This window comes from Castor canadensis, chromosome 4 (genome assembly GCF_047511655.1).
Source record: "Castor canadensis chromosome 4, mCasCan1.hap1v2, whole genome shotgun sequence".
NCBI classification, from domain to species: domain Eukaryota; kingdom Metazoa; phylum Chordata; class Mammalia; order Rodentia; family Castoridae; genus Castor; species Castor canadensis.
In genome coordinates, this window is record NC_133389.1 from 149,017,147 (window position 1) to 149,038,640 (window position 21,494).

At 36.4% G+C, this 21,494-nt stretch overlaps 1 long non-coding RNA gene across 1 annotated transcript; it reads left to right on the top strand.

The window, feature by feature from the left end:
* Nucleotides 1–781: 781 nt before the first annotated feature.
* On the top strand, nucleotides 782–18,188 carry LOC141422388 (uncharacterized). Its single transcript, XR_012446930.1, has 3 exons — nucleotides 782–1,064; nucleotides 9,931–10,069; nucleotides 17,441–18,188. It is a non-coding gene; the product is annotated as an uncharacterized lncRNA (long non-coding RNA).
* Nucleotides 18,189–21,494: the final 3,306 nt, after the last annotated feature.

The window sequence follows — 21,494 nt, forward strand, 5'->3', positions numbered from 1 at the left end:
AAATATTCAGTCATTAATATTTCCATCAGATTTTCTTCCTAGACGTAGGTCAAAGAAACAAAAGGGGCATGTTTTCTTTTTATTTCAAGCCTAGCCTGATTATGAAGCCTTATGAGGAGTGAGACAATTTGTTTAAATAGTCTTCTTAGCTAATACGGTTACCAGGACTAGATTTAACCAAGATTAAACAACCTATTGTTATAGCACAAATCCCACTGGAAAAGCAATGCCCCAGAGTTACATTTACATAATTTTAATGAGAATAATTGAAATCAATGATGACCATCCCTCCCCCCCACTATCCTAAGACACTCTTCACAGTAACCTTAGTCCCCAGGTGGAATTTAGGAGACATTAAGAAGCTGGCTGAATTTAGTTCAATAAATCATTGTGATGCCCCTATTACGGTATATTAGCAGAACATTTACAGCTACCGATGATGAAGAGAAGAAAAGAATATTTGTATAAAGCTTAAAACTGTATTTGGACAAATTATTTAGCTGGTGGAATTGAGTTTAAACATGTAAATTTTCTGATCTCTAGCCCTACGCTCAAACCAGAAGAAAACTGGCCCCCTTGCTTCCCACATGTTGGATCCCTCAATTGCCCCCACACCACAAGTCCCACAAACAGGACCAGCTTATGGGGGCAGAAGCCAAAGTTGACACAAGTGATGGGAAGAATATTGGTAGTAAAAGTAAATGTATACTGGAGGAGCTAAAAAAATTGCAAGCTAAACTCTTGTGCTGTAAAAGGGCAGTAAATCGAGAACAAAGGCGAAAGGAAAAGAACAAAGAAAATAAAACCCTCGGACAAAACCTAAAGAACATCATCTAATGTTAGGTGAATGGTATCTTGAGAATACTGAGAGAGCATATTCTTTCAAAGAGATAAATTTCCTTTCTGATTTTTGTATTAGTACTTTTATACTTCCTTCTTTTTCTTTCCTTTTTTGGAGGTATCTTAATCATTTTTCATAGGTAAGAATTATACACTTAAACATTCACTGGTTTTCTACTTATCATCAGAGACCTGACACAGGAGGACTGAGATGCCAGAGGGTGGTGAGTACACTGTTCATAATTGTAGATATAGATATCATAGGACCAGAAAGAGGATGGTAGTGAGATGGTGTTGACTGCTTAATGACATTTTGTAAAATCATAGGTGTGAAGGCATGGGCATGACCTTAGGGACTAAATACATGGGGAAAAAAATCACCAAGTAAGGACCAAATATGCTAATTGAGCATATTTATGTATTTCTGTTTTGGACTCTCTGTTGTCCTTTTGACTACATGATAAACCTAGGTATGTAAGAGATGCTGAGATTATTTAAGTACTTAAATAGTCCGGCCCACACATTTATTTAGCTGACTCACATTTAAAAATTCAACTCCGAAATGTTTTTTCAACCATATTACATTTATATTTCATATTTCTTTCCACAGTAAATATCTCATCTTTCCAAATGAAAATAGCTCTTTACTTTGGAATAATTTGTGTCTGATCAGTTTTTAAATCTTGGCTTCCAGCAAGTCTGTATGAACACATTATTGCTCCCTTCCACTTTGAAATGTTGGTGGGAAACTATAATTGCAAGGTATGTGAGTAGTTTGGGAATTTTTAGGAAGTTATGGCATAAGTAACCTTTGTAGCTAATGTCACTATCAATAGGGATTTTACTAAAGTTAGTTTGTGGCTACAAAATTTTTCATAGGAATAAATTTAACATTGTCTTTTATTTGCAATATGTATAGAGCTAAACTGTCTGTTAAGATGAAACTGAGTAATCAATACTTTTATATCCTACATATCAGTAATATATTACTATTATATACTATAGCGCCAGATATCAAGTATAAACATATATTGAAACTAATTATGGTGAAGAAATGGTATAGATTTTGGTCTTTATTTAAGCTTAAAGGCTATGTCTCATTATAACTACTGTGAATCTTGTATTAAAAGACTTTGGAAGTCTGATGGTATTTATAATGCTCCCCCAATAGAATTTTTTGAACTTTATGATATTTTTCTAGCCATCCCAATAGAAAGATAGTACATATGAAACCAAGTAAATAGGAAGACATTCCACCTGAAACCTATTTGTCTCCTCTTTGTGATCCTGGGTTAAGGAAGTAGAACTTAAATCTTAATTTGGCAGATCAGCTAACCTGAATGAGAGAAATTAGGGTACACTTTCACCCCCCTAGAGAGTGATGTGTTTCAGAAACTAAAAACAGACAAACAAACAAAACATTCAATAGAAGAAGTAAATATGCTGTTTTCCAGTTGATTCTCCGAGCGGGGCTGTCCTGAACAGAAGAAAAAGTGGGTAGCTCAGAACAAGAAAGGGGTGCACATACTTCAGAGAAAACCACATGATTCAAGACTTTTTACTAATTAGAATTAAACTGGAAAATAAAGTTTCCCTTTGACTGGATAATCAGTGGCTGAAGGACACAGTCTGGTCTGAGCACACTCTTTTCATATTGTCATTAACTTAACAATACAGACTTTTTAGACAATAAGCCCCATGTTCACAAGGAAAGTGAAGTAATTATAAAAGATACAAAAATCACTTTAAAAAATTCTGCTTTCCATGTCCTCAATTTGTAAGAGAAATGTGAAGTGGGAACAGAGACAGGAGGAAGAGAGCAAAGAAAAAATATGTTTGACATTACCTGCAAGACCTCATAAGCCGTGGAACAGAGCATTAAATGAACATGTAGGACTTCTTTGCTGTGGATAAATCTAATCCTATACAAAGTGGACATTTTTTGACCAAACATATGAAAATCTAAATCTATGCATTTACCGTGTATCTGATAGGGTCTAAAAGCATGTCACATGTGAAACGTGCAAAGAGAAAGCAACTATTTTGTATGTGTATGTATAACTTTAACTTCTATATGGTACTGATTTTAAAAATCATATAGGTAGTATATGAAAAGAGATTGTGGATTCAGTGATGGGTGGCAGTCTTCCCACTAAACCAATAAAAACCATTGTGGATACCAATTTTAAAGAAAGAAAACTGCTTTGAAGTAAGATACAGTTTTTCTGATATTAGTTATTAAAGATTATATTTAGTTTGAAACTCAGAGTCTTTACATAGATGTTAAACAATTTAAATTAATTCCTAATATTAAGTGAGTGAGACAAGTTGAAGGTATTATTCTAATTACTAGAAGTATAAGAAAAACTCTATATCTTTCCCTCTCCAGATCTCTGAGTACTCCAGGGATAGATTATAAACAGAAACTGATAAATTTCAGCCTCTAGGCATTGAAGCCAGGTGTATCACTCCCTAACTTTACATCCTCCCACCGAACAAAGGAACTTATGAACAAAACCAAAAACCTTTCTTCTTATGTTGTGATGATCTACGAGCATTTAGAAATAGAGGATTGAAGTTTGATAGACTCTCTAGAGAATGAGTCTTCATCCTGCCACTTACCTTATCATCCTGAGCCAAATTTTTTAGTCTCTCTGAGACACTCTAGTTCTTCTATAAAAGCAGGGGTAATAAAACCACCACCACCACCACAGATCGCCATGAGGATTAAAAAAACCTAATATTAGACATTTCATGAAAGTTCCTTCCTTTCCTTTTCCTTTTTCTTTTCTTCCTTCTTTTTCTCTCTCTTTTTAAAAATTATCTTAGAAAAGTACATATATATATGTTTAAATATGTAGATTTTAATTAAGGTGAATTAAAAGTAATTTTGTTCTGATAATTTTGAGCTTTCTCTTGTGGAAGTTGGCATACTCTTTCAATGGATGTGGTCTCCAGAATCCAAAATTGGGGTGCTTACCACTATTTAAGTGACATGTCTTTACTTTGTTGCGTGTTCACTGTATATGAATCACTAACTACATTTTTTACTATGTGGAACTTGTGCATTGGAGTTAATCTATATGGAAATGGCATTTAACTTCTGCTAAGAATGTGTAATGCAATGTTTAGTATGAGAAAAGTAAAATTAGATTAGGTGTGATATCAAACAATACCATATAAAAAGAAAAATTCTAAGTATATTCGTTAACTTTTTTTTACTCTTTTCTACATCCCAGTAAAGTGCAAGGATTTACTATTTGTACTCTGGATTGTGAATTGTTATAGAGCAATGGAAGCTCATTGTTCCTACATCAATTAACATTTTCTAGAATGGTATTATGAATTTAATGTAATGACTTCTGATTATATATTCAAAAGAGTAAGTATCATTATATTTTAATAGCCTATTTCTTCCTAATAATTTAAAATATTTTCCTAGTGAAAAGTCACACACTATCTAATTGCCTCTTTGAGATTGGTCTAGGGCAACTTGAGTGCAGTGATTCTTCATTCCACCTGTGTCATTCTCCATTCCTACCCTTGATGCTTAATTTGGTAGAACATGGGACCCTTATTGCAATAGCAGCCTGAGAATGTTGATTTATACTTCTAAAGAACAATTCTTGAACTATGCAAATAATTTGAATAATTAATGAGAAGACAGATAAAGTTCCTTTACTCTGAGGGTAAAGCATTTATTATGGCCAATCCCAGTGTGCAAGGCTGGGCCTGGAGTGAGGATCCCTGGCTTCACATGGATGCTCTGTAGTGCAGTGGTCTCAGTTGTCTGGCACAGGCCTCCGTTACTGAAAAACACAAGCCAACTTTCCTCTGTTTTTAGGCCTCCATCAATTCTGTTTATTGAACAGAGAACTAACTACTTTAAAAAATCATAGCCACGAGTTTTTTGTTTGGGAGTTTTGTCAAGGTAAAGTAGTTCAGTCATTGCTACCAATACATTTTTTAAAAAATTTCATTCCTTAAAAGCTTTTCATATCACTGTTCTTACTCCTTTAGCATCTTTGCTCTCAATGTAAAATAGAACATACTTTAAAAGAGATAAAAAGGTAATGTAGGGGAACCAGCAATAGAGAGAACAATGTTCATCCCTGTGCTTTCCAAAAGTCAACAGTGGAGGAGGGGTAGACTGTGGAAACAAAGGAAGGCTTATTACATGATGTGAGGATTATAAGCCTGATGGAGGAAGTGACTACCCCTAATGTTGGCACCTTTTTATTTCACTGTAGCAAATGTACCTGTCTCCTCCTCTGCCTCATTTTTTAAATCAAAATTGACATACTTTGAATGTGTGGTGCTAGTTAACAATATCTGAGCCATGAATTACCAAGAATTGTGTTTCTGGAATGTGGCAATATCTTCCCTCAGTTTTCTCTGAAGCCGCCACCATGAACAGAGTCCCTTACACACCTCAAGTTTTCCAAAACTGGTGCTGCATTGAGTGAATAACATAAGAACAGGACACTGCTCTCTGATCATAAACTTATGGGGATTTAAATGAGCTCAGGAAATCAACCTCCTAGCATCTATGACATGAACTGCTCAGGAATCTCTCAAATTCTTTGCTATCCCAAGCTATCATGTGCAATAACTGTTGTTTGCTTACTTCTAAAAGTCATTAGGATTTGGTGTTTCTGACTTTCACAAACTTTCTCTCAACTTAAAATCTTGATGATGCCCATTGAATTGAGGGTTATGATAGCATAGCCCTCAAACACTAGAGATGCTCTTCCACCATCTAGGTTTACAGGCAAACAAATTCCAATGTTTTTTGCCAAAACTAGTAAAAACATTTGATTGTGTCCTATTTTTAGTCTCCAGATAATAAGGAGAGTTTGGTTTGTGATATACTGGTACACAGCATTTCTGGGCTCAAAGGTAGCTTTGCTCACCTTATTGCTAATCAGAGTCAAGGCCCATTTCATAAACCAAATTTTCCATTATGGCTATTATGAGCTATAGCAATGATTGATCACAGGATATGACTGAGGCCTATGCTCTTAAACAAACACAGGAACAAAGAAACACACCTAAGTATGCACAGGGAAATAATTAGTGCAACAAAGGTACCCTTGGAAGCTTCTGATCCAACCAGAATGGATTTATGATTAGTGCTATGATCTCTTGGCTTTTGTGACTAACCAAGTAGTATGAACTTTCCATTTTCCCTCCTCAGGTTCTGAATTAAGATTCCTTTACAGTTTTACAAAATATGTGCACATTTCTTATTCTCAGACACAAGATATTATGCTCAGTAAAATTTTTCTCTCTACCACTCTAGAAATGATGCTACGGACAAAGAGAAGAAGGGAAAGTATAGAAAGCCAGCTCCTGATTTCCCATGTTTCCCATTGAAAACAAGATTGGAATGGTACTCTTATCTCCCCTTTAGATTCTCAAGTTACTTTCTAAATTTACAATGCTAGGACTTCTCATAAACATGCATAGTACTTTTTATGTTGGATATGCAATTCTATGCATAATAATGACCAAGAGTGAGAGTGAGGAAAGAAAGATGAGAAGAGAAGAGAACAGAAGAGAACAGAAAAGAGAAGATATTTCACCATACTAGATGAATGAGAAGAGCATGACATATATTGTTTTGAGACAAGCAAATCACAAATTATTCAGGAAATGAATTAACTTGAAAGGGAGATAGAAAGACTACTTTTTCTACCTGATATCATACCTCTAACCACCCTCTTATGGGTTTTAATTTTCTCACAGTGTCATGACAGTGTGATGTATATGATGTGTGAGTTGAGCTTAGATCAAACACTTAATTTTTATCATTTTAGATTTCAAAGAAGACTCATAGAATAATAGAACTAAGTTCTTTCTGCTGTTGCTTTTTCTTAACTGTTACTGTGGATTAGGGAACAAAATCAGGCAGGCTAGAAGAAGAGAGATTGACTTCTGGTTTTTCTAAATATTGGAATCCCCTTCATAGTCTTCAGAGCTTGGACTGTGGTCATCCTGTGTGGCTGTTGTTATTTAGCTATCTGAAGCTTTACAGTCTGGCTGTAAGGGGCAGCACAGATGCCTCCAAGGACAGGTTAGCATACCAGTACATTACCTACTACCAGTGTGGAGCTTGCTATGGCTAAGCAGAGCCAGTTAGCATGTTCTATCCAGACCACTTTACATAATTCAACTTGTACTGAATGAATGCTTACTGTGTATTAGTATTAGTAGTATGCAAATACACCAGGAAGATTACTCACAGGTAACGCATAGTTACAAGTTTGGCTCTCTTCTGATTCTTTTTGTGAATGGTACATTGTTTGATACAATGTCACTCTGCTAGTATGAAAACAGATTCTTCACTATCAGCCTCAACATCAAAAACATGTATCATAAGTCTAATTAAGGGCTTATTAGCTATAATATTTTAATGATGACTAACTCTTCTTATGATATTAATGAAATAAAAATTTCCTTAAAATGTTGCCTCAACTTTTTGATCATCTTGTGAACTCCCACTATAAATATCACCATTAAATAAAATTAACCAAACAACACTAAAAAATAAGGATACCTGATTATTTAGGAATCTAGACATTTTTACAGACATAAATAGAAGTTCGAAATAAGGTGTCAATGGAATTGTACATGATCAATTAGCAGTCTTAGCAATGGACTGTGTATTCAGAAGGACAGACAAATAGTGAGCAACTATGGTCAAGACATTCCTATTTGTTTTCAGTTTCAAAACATTTTTGAAAAAACTAACCTGAACTTAAGCTTCATTGCTCTCCTGGCACTATTAAAAATATATTTTCATATCACTTCCCTATTTGCTTTATCACCCTTCTTAAAGGAAAAGTTGAAGATTAAAATTTTATGTACTTTTATTACCAAGTTTCCAATACATGTGGCATCTTGTAAAACCTATCACTGGGCACCCCACCCATGCTGTTTTTGCAGTTCCATATCTGTATAGCTTCTATTATAAAGACATGGTTAACTAGTGTTCTCATTATAGGTTCTTTCACATGCAGAGTGGGGATGGTTTTCATGACTTGTCATGAGATAGGTACAGTGATCTTGGAGATTTAAAAGGCCACAGATCTCTACACTCTACTTTTTTGAATGACTCCTTAAATTATCTCAGACTCTTCTCCATCAGAAAGTAAGATTTATTATAATACTTTTATGTGTTGGCTTTTCTAAATTACCACATACTTCAATTCTTTCACCTCAGAATTCTTTATTTTATAAGAGAAAAGTTAAGTTACTTCAATAAAAGAGTAAATAGTTTGTAAATTGGATTCCTAAAATCTGAGCTAAATCATGTTACCAGCTTGAGGACTTCCAGGAGTATGGGACCAAGCAATATAGTACTGCTAGGAACATCCATTTGTTTTTGTGAAAACTTACTTCCATATATACTATAGTTCACCAGGATATATCATAATGCCCTTATTTTGAGGAATATTTTTAAGTAAAAGAACAACTTTGAATCTAATTGGGGAATAAGTACAATTGTATACTATTATATGCTATTATACAAATAGATAAAAATACTTCAAATGTACAGTATTCACTAAATAATTTAAACATTGTAAATAAAATTGGAAAAAGCAAGCAAATCAACAAGCATGGGTTTCCAAAAGGTGGGAAGTTGTGTCTTATTTATCATTTTTAGCTCCAAGCTCAGAGCTTCATACCTATGAAATGCAGTTTGTTGAATGAGTGTTCTCCCACTAGATACCAGAATGGTCTGATAGTCTTCTAGTTGAGTTCCAGTAGTAGTGTATTCTTTTCAGATGCAGACTTAGTGTGGGAAGCTATCACTGTGGTTGTGGTTCTCTCCTATCTGGTAAGTTTCTAATCTTCCTACTGACTGAAAGTCTCTATTTGAGGCTTTATTTCTCTTGAATTATTGCTGCTTTTTCTTTCTATAGAGACCACAAGTGATAAAATCAGTATCATTAGTTTGAATTCTGGCTGAATCTCTTGGTGGAGAGGTGAAGCACCATCTGGACCCCTCAAGGACACTGGCACATGGACAACACTATTTCAGGGAACAGAGTGGCCAGTCTGAAGTGGCCATGCCAGGAGAAGGAGCATTATTTGGCAGAAGTAGGAGCAGTGCCTAGGGCAGACATATTGGTGGGTCACATGTCAGCCCTACCAGCAATACTAGGGACTTTTGCACACTTTTTCTTGGACTCTTCAGCACAATATACTAAGGCGGTGGTTTTCAACTTGCACTGCACATAAAAATTACTATGTGGCTCTGATCATATATTCACACCTACAACCTCACCCAAGCCCAGTTAACTCAGAATATCAATGCTCCAGCATGGGCACTATTTTTTCAAGTTCCTTAGGTAGAACTAATACTCAATGAGGGTCAGGAAGCAAATGTCTAGGGATGATAAATGGCACAGTGTGTGGATTTGTTCCTGATGAGACTTTGTAAGCATGTGTAAGATGACTCTCTGTGGGACACCCATGAACTGGAAATGAGGTAGTATTACCTGGGAAGGAGGAGCTACCTAATAAAAAGGTCATAGAGTCTGTAATAGCAAGTTCATAAAATATTGAGCATTTGTTTTAAAAACAATTGTTACAGATGGGCTACAAGTGTAATAGTGTCATACTAACATATGGAAGAGGAAGGAAATATAAATACTTTCTTTAAAGTAAGTAAAATGGTGGACCTTTTGGGTCCACATCTATTGGACTCAAGGACAAAGCCATTACTTCCAAGCTTAGTACTACTTGGGAATTTCCAAGTATATGAACAGTTCTTTAGGTTGGATAAAAAAGCTCAGTCTCTCAATTAGCCTCTTCTAACTCCAGATGCTTTCCCTAGGTGAAAGCCAGATAGGTGAATGGTGTGCTGATTTCCCTACTGGCCTTTGGGGGTCACATCTGCATTTGGTGAGTTCGTGAGCCATTCTTTTACTCACAGCACATGTGCTGAGCCAGCTTCCCATCAGCAATCACTGGGCCCACACCTTAAGCCCTCATCTATCTTGCTTGACTCCTAAGACCGAGCAGTCCCTCACCCAGTCACCAACTGGCATGTCTGATCATCCCACTCTGTCTTCTTCTTAGGTGGACTTTCCCCCTTGACATGGACCTTCCTCAAGTCTTCCATATCAGGGAGTATACTATATGTTCTTGACTCTCCAGGTTCTGCCCGTGTGATACCACATCTGACCCACAGGGTCAAAGGAGAGAGAAATCACAACAGGTATTTGATGACTTTCTCTCTCCTCTCTTTCTCCTCTTCTACAAACACTATTTAGTGGGAGGCAGATGTTTTATTTTTTTCCCTTGTATCATCCCTCTGTATAAGAGTAGGTATTTTTCCTATTCCTGCACCTAAGATCACAAATCTTTTCTAGGGGGTCTCAAAAGGTAAATGGGTTTATAAAATCCTGTATTAAGACACCCTTGGTTTCAAAGCTATTGTCTTGCTCTGTGATATCTTAAATCCCAGAAGCTAGGTAATTTTCCTGTCTTTTGCCCTATTCTGAAACAAATCTATCTTTCTTTCTTCCAACCTTCTTAGACAGGTAGAGGTCTCAGGCAAGTCATGGAGAAAGTCATGTACTTGGTTAGGAAAGAAGAAAGAGACAAGCACAATGATGAATTCTAAACTATCATCCCTGATTGGAGGAAGGTGGGAGTTTCAGGGGAAGAGAATGATTTCTTTTGGCACATGTTTACTGCTATTCATTAGGTGCCTACTGTGCACTTGACATAGGCAATAGTTGAGTCTCAGCAGTGTGGCTTTAATAATACTTACTTTCATAGTTGTTCTGAAGATTAAATAAGGGGACATAAAAATATTGTCATTTAGTAAGAGCCAGCCATAACAGAGCAAAAGACACATACATCCATTTCTTTAGCCTAGCCATTTGTTTTTTTATGATTAGTGTTGTTGTTTGTTAGGACTGTACATCCCAATGTCAAGTTAAAATTTAGTGAAAGGTGGTTTATCTGGAGCTCATGAACTAGATATTCTTGCTCCTGTTCTCCCATGCATCTGGAGGATCATTGATGGCTTGTCAGTGTGGTCCTGAAAGGCCCTGAGAGGCCTTGGGAATCTAAGAACAACTGATTTCTCTCCAGTTTCATTTAATGATAAATATATTGACACTCTTATTTCTTTGAAAATCAGTAATTGTTGCAATTACTTGGACCAGCCAGAAAACCCCCTAACCATGTTAGCTAATATAGACCTTGCTGTATGGAACACTGTATTTATTCATTTAAACTGGTTCCCATGGGACAACTTCTCTCTATTTAAGCAAATAAAGTTGTGACTCAGGATCTGACTAAAAGAACTGGTGTGCTATAGAACACTTGCCCCCTGAGTCACCAGTTCAAATGTGACCCCAAATTGCAAACATCTGAGCGTCATTTGCTAGCCTCAGTCTGCTCACTGCAGGAAGAGCCACCACATCACGTGCACACCAGATATCACCACAATTGCCTGTTGTTTTCAATGCAGATGCAAGGCCAAAATGCGCCCCAGAACTTACCTTTCTCTCTCTGTTTGTACCTCCCAGAGCACTATTCTAATATAAACCAATGTCTGAGGTTGATTATCCAAAGCCAGCATATGCCTTTTCATTGTATTTTGTTTCTTAGTGAATTTCAGCTAGCATTCAAGACACAGACATTTTTGTTTCATCAAAATGTCATTGGCTAAGGAGGATGGGATACTGTGTACACTAACTGCCCATCATAAAGATGAATAATAATAATCATTAATATTCACTGAGCTTTACAATGTTTTATGCTGATCCTGTGATCTAAAGTGTAAAAATTCCTGAAAACTAGCTACTATAATCTTCACTCTACAGATGAGGATAATGAGGTGCAAGTGTCTCAGGGATCTTGCCCAAAAGCACACTTGGGACTTTTAACTGCGCCTTTCTGGTTGCAAAGCCATGCTATTTCTCTTAGGTGCATGCACTTTCCACATCTCACTTCCAGTGGATGTTTATTGTGTAGCTATTTTCTGTGCATTTTAGAAAGGACAGTTTGCCTAGAAAGAGCAGTAGACTGACCCTCAGACTGTACTGACCAGTTAGCGACACTAAGATTGTGGAATCCAGTTATTTTGGTGGTTTTTTTGTGATACCGGGACTTGAATTCAGGACCTAAACCTTCAGCCACTCCACCCCGCCCCTTTTTGTGATCGGTTTTTTGAGCTAGGGTCTCAAGAATTATTTGCCCAAACTGGCTTCAAGTCATGATCCTCCTGATCTCTGCCTCCTGAGTAGCTAGGATTACAGGTGTGAGCCACCAAACTATAGTTATAAGCCTCCTTAAAGGTAGTCTTTATCCAAGCTTTCCATTTTTAAATGTGATTTCAAAACAATTCAAAATTTGCATGGATTCATGGACAGCAGTAAATTATTTTTAAAGGTGACAAGTCAGACAAAAGGAAGCCTGAACTGGGTACTTGGAATGACCCATGAAGAAATTAAAACTGAAAGCAAATCTCATGGTAATTACATAACTTTGAGTTCTCAGAAAATGGAAATATTTTCTTAATCCAGGTGTCCTTATCCTAGTCTTTGGATTTCTATTAAAATAAATCACATAAAATAGTTATTTTATATGAATCAAAATCCACTGCTACTGAATTTCATATAGCAATTTTAGGGGCTCTGGAGAGCTCATTGTCCAAAAATTCAGTTTCTAATTGGCTGAGTCACTTCATCATTCATTCCTTTGGCAATCAAAACCTTAAGAAAGAAATAACAGATGAATTTAAGAGTTAAATTTCCTTTATGATTTTAAATATTTTTCTAATGTTTTCTCACAAATACTTGTTTGTGCAATGGCACATTGTAAAGAGAGTGGCCCAGCATCTCACCTGTGTCATTGTGATTGATTGCAACGTTTTCTCTCTAGAACCAATAATCTGAAAAGAGAACATAGCAAACAAAATTTTGTAGTCAATGGATCTCATCAGGTGAATTAAGATTATTTTTTGCTGAGTTATGAAAAGTCATGCACTAGAAGTCAAAGATTCAAATCTCTTTGCGTTAAATCTTTGCCTACACAATTCAAGTGTGGCCTAACAATGAAATTCGGGTGTGCATGGTAACTGGAATAGCACATCTTAGCTAGAGAAATGAGCACACACAGTATGTCAAATGTGCACTTAGAACAACAGCAACAACCAGTGACAAAAGAACACCACAAGGTTTATGAGGCATGGGACATTAAATTTAATAGGTTATAAACCATGATTAAATAACAAACATATTTTCATTACCCGGTTCACAGTGAAGAGCCACACCTGTTGGATTTAGCTTCAGGAGCAATACCCACAAATATGCAATGGAGTTAAGCAGGATTCCCATGTGTGAAGAAAATCTGGGGACAGATACATGAAGCAACCTTGAGAGCAGCGCCAGGAAGCAACTGCAGAGTCAGAATTCTCTACACGTAGCTGTGGGACACCGTTGCTAACACCAATCCCATTTTCCTTACCTGTTGAATTGCATTTAGAAAATCACTTTGTTTTAAAAATTCCCAAAGGGTAAATGTTGGATTGAATTTAGGCTCAAGACTGATTTATATTCCCAGATGTTTGGATGAAAATTTGAGAAGTAGTTTTAGACTAGAACAATTTAAAGAAATATTCCTATATGCTATAGCATTTAGAAAACAGTGGATACCATTTTCTGGACTAAGTCTAAACTCACAGTTTGACAGCTGCTTAACTGTAGTCTAAGTAGGACTCACAACTACAGTATTCAACAGAATTTCTACACACACAATCCTGACATGACATGGCAACAATCGCCTTAATCTGGGTATCACTAGTAATTATGCATGGGCCACCAGTTCCCACCATCCCTGCCTGTTCTCATTCTTTCATATACGTTACCTGTCTAGGAATGGGTTTTCAGGCTCTCAGTACATAGATGGCCACCAAAGAAAAGCTCATTCTATTCTTTAACATCTTCCCCCACTCCATGGTCTCATACTCTTTCTTGCAATTTTTGCCATATAAACTTCCTTGTTACTTTCCCCATTTCAAAAAATTACATTCCCTTTAAATTAACAGGGAAGTAATGGCCTGCAATTATCTTTGGAAAAGGATGTAAGATATAATTAAGATGAGAAAGTGGGAAGGAAGATCGCTGGGTTTTAGGATTTAAGTTATTTTTAAATGCTCTTGCCAGCAAACTTGTGCAAGAATTACTATAACCATATCCTTTAAGTTGACATTTCCCAGAATCTCCTCCAATTGTTTTAGGTCAGTTTGTCAATGAAATGAGTGTAAATAAGATTTAGAAGATGGAAATGGGGAGTGTCGTTTATTTTTAGGAGATTATGATATGTCACACTGACAAACATGAAGTCCAGGATTCCTGAGAATATCTATTTGGCCATATAAAATGAGATAGTTAGTGATAACTTTCTTAAAGCCCTCTGGTAACTTTTGAGAACTACTCAAATGGGCCTTCAGATGAGGTCTTTAGTCATCATTTTCCAAACTTCCGAGGCTTTCTTCCTGACCATCCTTTTTGCTCTTGCCATGTTACTGTAATCCTGAATTCTTATGTTAATCCTTTTCCCCCCAAAAAATAGAATGGTTCTCTTTTCCTAAGTGACTCCTAATAGACACACCATCCATGACTCTGTCTTTTTTTTTTAACCTCTCTAGGGTACAGGGTCAGCTTTGTAAATCCTAGAGCACATGGAATGAGTCCACTAAGGCAGAGGTTATTAAGTGTCCTGATAGCAATTTTTCCTTTCTTTTTTTTTTTTATTATTATTCACATGTGCATACAAGGCTTGGGTCATTTCTCCCCCCTGCTCCCACCCCCTCCCTTACCACCCACTCCGCCCCCTCCCTCTCCCTCCACCCCCTCAATACCCAGCAGAAACTATTTTGCCCTTATTTCTAATTTTGTTGTAGAGAGAGTATAAGCCATAATAGGAAGGAACAACGGTTTTTGCTGGTTGAGTTAAGGATAGCTATACAGGGAGTTGACTTACATTAATTTCCTGTGCGTGTGTGTTACCTTCTAGGTTAATTCTTTTTGATCTCACCTGGTCCCCTTTTCTTATTGGCCTCAATTGCTTTTAAGGTATCTGCTTTAGTTTCTCTGCATTAAGGGCAACAAATGCTAACTAATTTTTTAGGTGTCTTACCTATCCTCACCCCTTCCTTGTGTGCTCTCACTTTTATCATGTGCTCAAAGGACAATCCCATTGCTGTCTTTGCCCTTGATCTAATGTCCACATATGAGGGAGAACATACGATTTTTGGTCTTTTGGGCCAGGCTAACCTCACTCAGAATGATGTTCTCCAATTCCATCCATTTACCAGCAAATGATAACATTTCGTTCTTCTTCATGGCTGCATAAAATTCCATTGTGTATAGATACCACATTTTCTTAATCCATTCGTCAGTGCTGGGGCATCTTGGCTGTTTCCATAACTTGGCTATTGTGAATAGTGCCACAATAAACATGGGTGTGCAGGTGCCTCTGGAGTAACCTGTGTCACAGTCTTTTGGGTATATCCCCAAGAGTGGTATTGCTGGATCAAATGGTAGATCAATGTCTAGCTTTTTAAGTAGCCTCCAAATTTTTTTCCAGAGTGGTTGTACCAGTTTACATTCCCACCAACAGTGTAAGAGGGTTCCTTTTTTCCCGCATCCTCGCCAACACCTGTTGTTCGTGGTGTTGCTAATGATGGCTATTTTAACAGGGGTGAGGTAGAATATTAGTGTGGTTTTAACTTGCATTTCCTTTATTGCTAGAGATGGTGAGCATTTTTTCATGTGTTTTTTGGCCATTTGAATTTCTTCTTTTGAGAAAGTTCTGTTTAGTTCATGTGCCCATTTCTTTATTGGTTCATTAATTTTGGGAGAATTTAGTTTTCTAAGTTCCCTATATATTCTGGTTATCAGTCCTTTGTCTGATGTGTAGTTGGCAAATATTTTCTCCCACTCTGTGGGTGTTCTCTTCAGTTTAGAGACCATTTCTTTTGATGAACAGAAGCTTTTTAGTTTTATGAGGTCCCATTTATCTATGCTATCTCTTAGTTGCTGTGCTGCTGGGGTTTCGTTGAGAAAGTTCTTACCTGTACCTACTAACTCCAGAGTATTTCCTACTCTTTCTTGTATCAACTTAAGAGTTTGGGGTCTGATATTAAGGTGCTTGATCCATTTTGAGTTAATATTGATATAGGGTAATAAACATGGATCTAGTTTCAGTTTTTTGCAGACTGCTAACCAGTTTTCCCAGCAGTTTTTGTTGAAGAGGCTGCTATTTCTCCATCATATATTTTTAGCTCCTTTGTCAAAGACAAGTTGTTTATAGTTGTGTGGCTTCATATCTGGGTCGTCTATTCTGTTCCACTGGTCTTCATGTCTGTTTTTGTGCCGGTACCATGCTGTTTTTATCATTATTGCTTTGTAATATAGTTTGAAGTCAGGTATTGTGATACCTCCTGCATTGTTCTTTCGACTGAGTATTGCCTTGGCTATTTGTGGCTTCCTGTGTTTCCATATAAATTTCACAGTAAATTTTTTGATCTCTTTAATGAAATGGGAATTGCATTAAACGTGTAGATTACTTTTGGGAGTATAGACATTTTTACTATGTTGATTCTACCAATCCATGAGCATGGGAGATCTCTCCACTTTCTACAGTCTTCCTCAATCTCTTTCTTCAGAAGTGTATAATTTTCCTTGTAGAGGTCTTTCACATCTTTGTTAAGTTTACACCTAGGTATTTGATTTTTTTTGAGGCTATTGTAAATGGAATTGTTTTCATACATTCTTTTTCAGTTTGCTCATTGTTAGTGTATAGAAATGCTAATGATTTTTCTATGTTGATTTTATATTCTGCTACCTTGCTATAGCTATTGATGATGTCTAGAAGCTTCTGAGTAGAGTTTTTTGGGTCTTTAAGGTATAGATAGGATCATGTCGTCTGCAAATAGGGATATTTTGACAGTTTCTTCATCTATTTGTATTCCTTTTATTCCTTCTTCTTGCCTAATTGCTCTGGCTAGGAATTCCAGTACTATGTTGAATAGGAGTGGAGATAGTGGGCATCCTTGTCTGGTTCCTGATTTTAGAGGGAATGGTTTCAGTTTTTCTCTGTTAAGTATAATGCTGGCTGTAGGTTTGTCATATATAGCTTTTCTAATGTTGAGGTACTTTCCTTCTATTCCTAGTTTTCTTAGAGCTTTTATCATGAAATGGTGTTGGATCTTATCAAAGGCTTTTTCTGCATCTATTGAGATGATCAAGTGGTTTTTGTCTTTGCTTCTGTTAATGTGGTTTATTATGTTTATTGATTTTCGTATGTTGAACCACCCCTGCATCCCTGGGATGAAGCCTACCTGGTCGTGGTGAATAATCTTTTTGATGTGTTGTTGAATTCGGTTTGCCATTATTTTGTTGAGGATTTTTGCTTTTCTTTCTACAGAGAAGCTCCTTGCAGTTAAGGGGGCCCATACTAGTGATTTCTAGTCAATGGGATGAAAGTTAAAGTGGTCAAATGGGAAAATTTAGGAAAAAAATGGTGATTTCATCTTCATATTTCCTCTTTTTTTTTTTTTTTTCAGAGTGGAACATAATGGTTGGCATTCCAGTAGTCATTTTGAACCTTGATGGAATTTGCGTTATTGAAGACTCATACATTGGAATACAAGTCGAAGAGACTGGGCCCTTGATATTTTAAACCAGACTTCCAGAGCTACATGGCTAAATCTAGACATTGAGATGAGATCAAATGAAAGTTGTGTTTTATTTAAGTCATTGATATTTTTATATTGCTGTCATAATTAGTACTAATCAATTCATCAACCTTAGCAGATATTTTTCAGACTATTAATGATGGAAGAAGGGAGAGAGACTTCAGTGGAATTTCTAGAAAATGATCTTAGAACCACAAGGGCAGGAGATGTAGGCCCAAGACCTTTTTCATCTGTTTGCTGTCTTTCTAAAGACAAGAAGACACTTTAACAACTGCTTGTTCTGATTAAGAAGGAACACGTTTTTAAAATGCATAGAACAGAATGCGAGTGACTTGGTTTGACTTGATTTTTTGCCTAAAGCTGTTATTTTATTCCAATGTATATGTATTTACAATGTATCTATGTCCCCTGTTTCCAGAAAATAATTTTACACAGCTTAGTCATATATTTACAAGACTAAAGAAAATAAACAAGGATATTAAAAAATAAAGTCACATTAAGGAATACTGAGGACATGCCTCACGTTAGCTGTGATCTGTTTTCTCACCCACTGTATTACTGGAGCCTAGAAGTTGCTCTAGAAACATTTGTTTAATAAATGTGTGAATTCTCAGTACATATTTGTTGGTTTTGCCTATCCAGCTTTTTAAATAACTCCTCCTTTTCTTGAACAAACACCCCATTTATCTTAGAGTAACCCCTTCTTTTATTTGACAGCAAAAGTGACCCTGTCAACGTGTACTTTTCAGTTATCTAAACCAGTGGTTTTCAGTGGGAAGACATTTTTGCCTCCCAAGGGACGTTTGGCAATGTCTGAGCCCCTTTTAGTTATCACAACCAGAGAGGAGTGAGCCTCTTGGCATTCTTTCCCTAGAGTCCAGGAATTCTCCGACCCTGCTAAAATGCACAGGGTGGCCACCCATGCTCATTACAAAGAATTATTCAGCCCAAAGTGCCAAGAGTGCTGAAGCCAAGAACTGTTCTGTACTCATCACTCTCCTTTTCCTTCGAGTTGGTGTCCTTTGGGTTTCCAGCACTTGCAAACGACAGTCCTGGCACTGCTGAGTAGAACTAAAATTTGATACTTAGCACCAAAGGTAGCATAAAACAGACCGAGCTAGTTTCTCAGAAGGTGCACAGCTAGCTATCTTAAGCAGCGATACCTAAAATGAATGATTTCATGAGTCCTCATAGAGAAAATAGAAACCTGGTTTTGGTAATTGTATTCTGACCTTCATGAAATTGATAAACACTACTGCCAGTCATCAAGGCCTCATTTCAACATGTCCACAGAGCCGCCACTGCCAAGGAACCCCTCTTTCTAATTTGTCCACCCAGAGACAGTGCTTTTCAAATTGGCAGAAAGACATCTTAGAAACTAGTGGTAGGTCTACATGCATAGTTCTAAAGAAGCAGAAACCAGCTCTGATTGGTAGTCGTGATAAAGCTATCTCCTCTAATTTGTTCAAATAAACCTCTTGTAATAAGGTTTGCTCCACCCAGAATGGTAAGAGCTGCCACTGCAGAGATCGATAAATGAGTGTGCAACTCGATTGTCATAGGGTAACAGACGCAATGTGCTGCTCAGTGCAACTGATGACTTTGGGGTCTTTTTCCATCAAAATGCAAATTTTTCTGCTGTTTTCTCTTAATACAATAAATAAGAGCTCTTATGTACACAAGCAATTTTGTGCAAAAAGGTGGTCAGTTCCCAGCAGGAAAGTCTAGAAGTTCTTTCCCCTGATATGTCATAAAATTGACATAATTATCAAAGACGGAATGATCACTAGGTCAAACAAAGTATGTTGGATCAGATTAGGTCTGTGTCAGGCAATGGATTTTAGCAATGCATTTAAGGGTTGCAAATGAGAAAATTGTTAATGAATTTTACCATTTTCTCCAAAAAATTCTGTATTTCACATTGGATAGTACTTTTAGACTTAGTTAGTAGATGGCAAACACCTAATGACAATATTCTGTTGGTTCAACTTCTGGAAGAAGTTTAAAATAAAAAATAATCTAGTACTATGTCTTTATGGATTTAAAAATCTTGACTTTGTACTATTTTTAAAACATACCCAAGAATCCAGAAATTAACCATTTAAAGTATCAGTGTAGTTTGATAAAATAATATTTGATGAAATTATAAAATTTTTAGAACCAATAATTCCAGATTTTTTTTCATTTGTGTCAGCAATGTAAATATTTTGTTCCCAGTTTCAGAATTATTATGAAGTGAAAGAAGCCAGTCAGTAAAGGCTACTTATTGTGTGATTCCAATTAGATCGCCCCGTGGAAAAGGCAAAAAAATAGATAGTAAAAGGATTGTGGCTGCCAGAGACTGGGAGGAGAAAGGGATAAATAGACAGAACATAGGGCATTTTTACAGCAATGAAATGGTCTGTATAGTACTATGACATATTATTTTATATGTATCAAAACCTACAGAATAAATGCCACCAAGAATGAAACTTAATGTAAACTATGGACTTTGGGTGGCAATGATTTGTCAACAGACATTCATTGGTTATAACAAATGTTCCAGTCTAGTGAGGGCATTGATAGTGGGAGAAGCTGTACACGTATAGGGCTAAAGGGATATGAGAAATCTATAAATCCTCCAACCAATTTTGCTGTGAATCTAAAATAACTCTTTAAAAATGCATTTTTTTTAAAGATCATATGTACATTACACCCTAGGTAAAGGCATGTATTTAAATTTTATAGCTTTAAATTTTGTTTTATAGTATATATTTGTGAACGTGTATATATACACATACGTTGATTTGAAAAATAAGAATGCTGATAATCTCATAATCTCAAATCTTATTATGGTCATATATACATCCACTCACCCCCTGAAAGCACGCACACACAGACACACACATACGGGTACATTAACGTTGAAAAAACAATTGTCTTCCTTGAACTAGAAACCATGAGCTGTCATGGAATGAGAGATGGTAACTGGTGTCAGATTGAAAATGATCCCAGAAGTCACAATTTATATAAGACTTAAAATAGGTACAGCAAGTCCATGGCTCCTATAGTCCTGGAGGTGACATATATTGTAAAAGGAGCTCCCAGGGGGTTATCAGGAGTACTTTTTGGAGAGAAAGAGCAGACAATTGAATTAGCTTCTGTCCTCCCAATTTTATAAAGACTAGGTTGTAGATGTTCTGTGACCTGGGTGATTGAAAACACTCCTCAAAACTTTGGACCTCTCAAGCCCTACTAACTGAAAAGCCCCACTTTTCCTCTAAAAAAATCATTCAAAGCAGGCTATCATAAACTGAATAGCAGTCAAGAAAGGTCAGCAGTGAACCTCAGTTATAAATAGCAAATTATCAAATTATTTGAGGGAGAAGAATACCAAAAAAAAAAAATGAAATCTAATTCAAGGAATAGAGAGTTAATACTGACAAAATAAAACAGCAAGGAGAATAAAAAGAAGGTTTTATATAAAACTGAAAGAAGGAAGAGCAACAATGAAAGCAGCTAGAAATTTTGGAAATTTGGAAAGAAAATGCAATGAAATTCAAACATGCAAAACTTTAATGCATGACAGCACTGATACAAAGCAAAATGTAACTTGTGGAGCTAAAAGATTATCTGATTAATTCCTCTAGAATATAGAAAAATAGGAAAAAGAAATTTTGCAAGAATGAAAAAAAAATTAAAATATAGAGCATCAACTTGAAGTTCTAATGTACTTTGATTAGAAGCTAGAGAAAATGGAAAAATACCAAAAAGTTTTATGAAACTAAATGTTTGACGTAAATAAATATACAAGTTTTCAGGTTATATGTGTTCACATGTTAAACTGGATGACTGGAAAGGATCCACCCCATCATATAAATGGACATTTATATGATGGAATTTCCAAACAGCAAGAATAATGACACCGTGCTGAAGACATCTT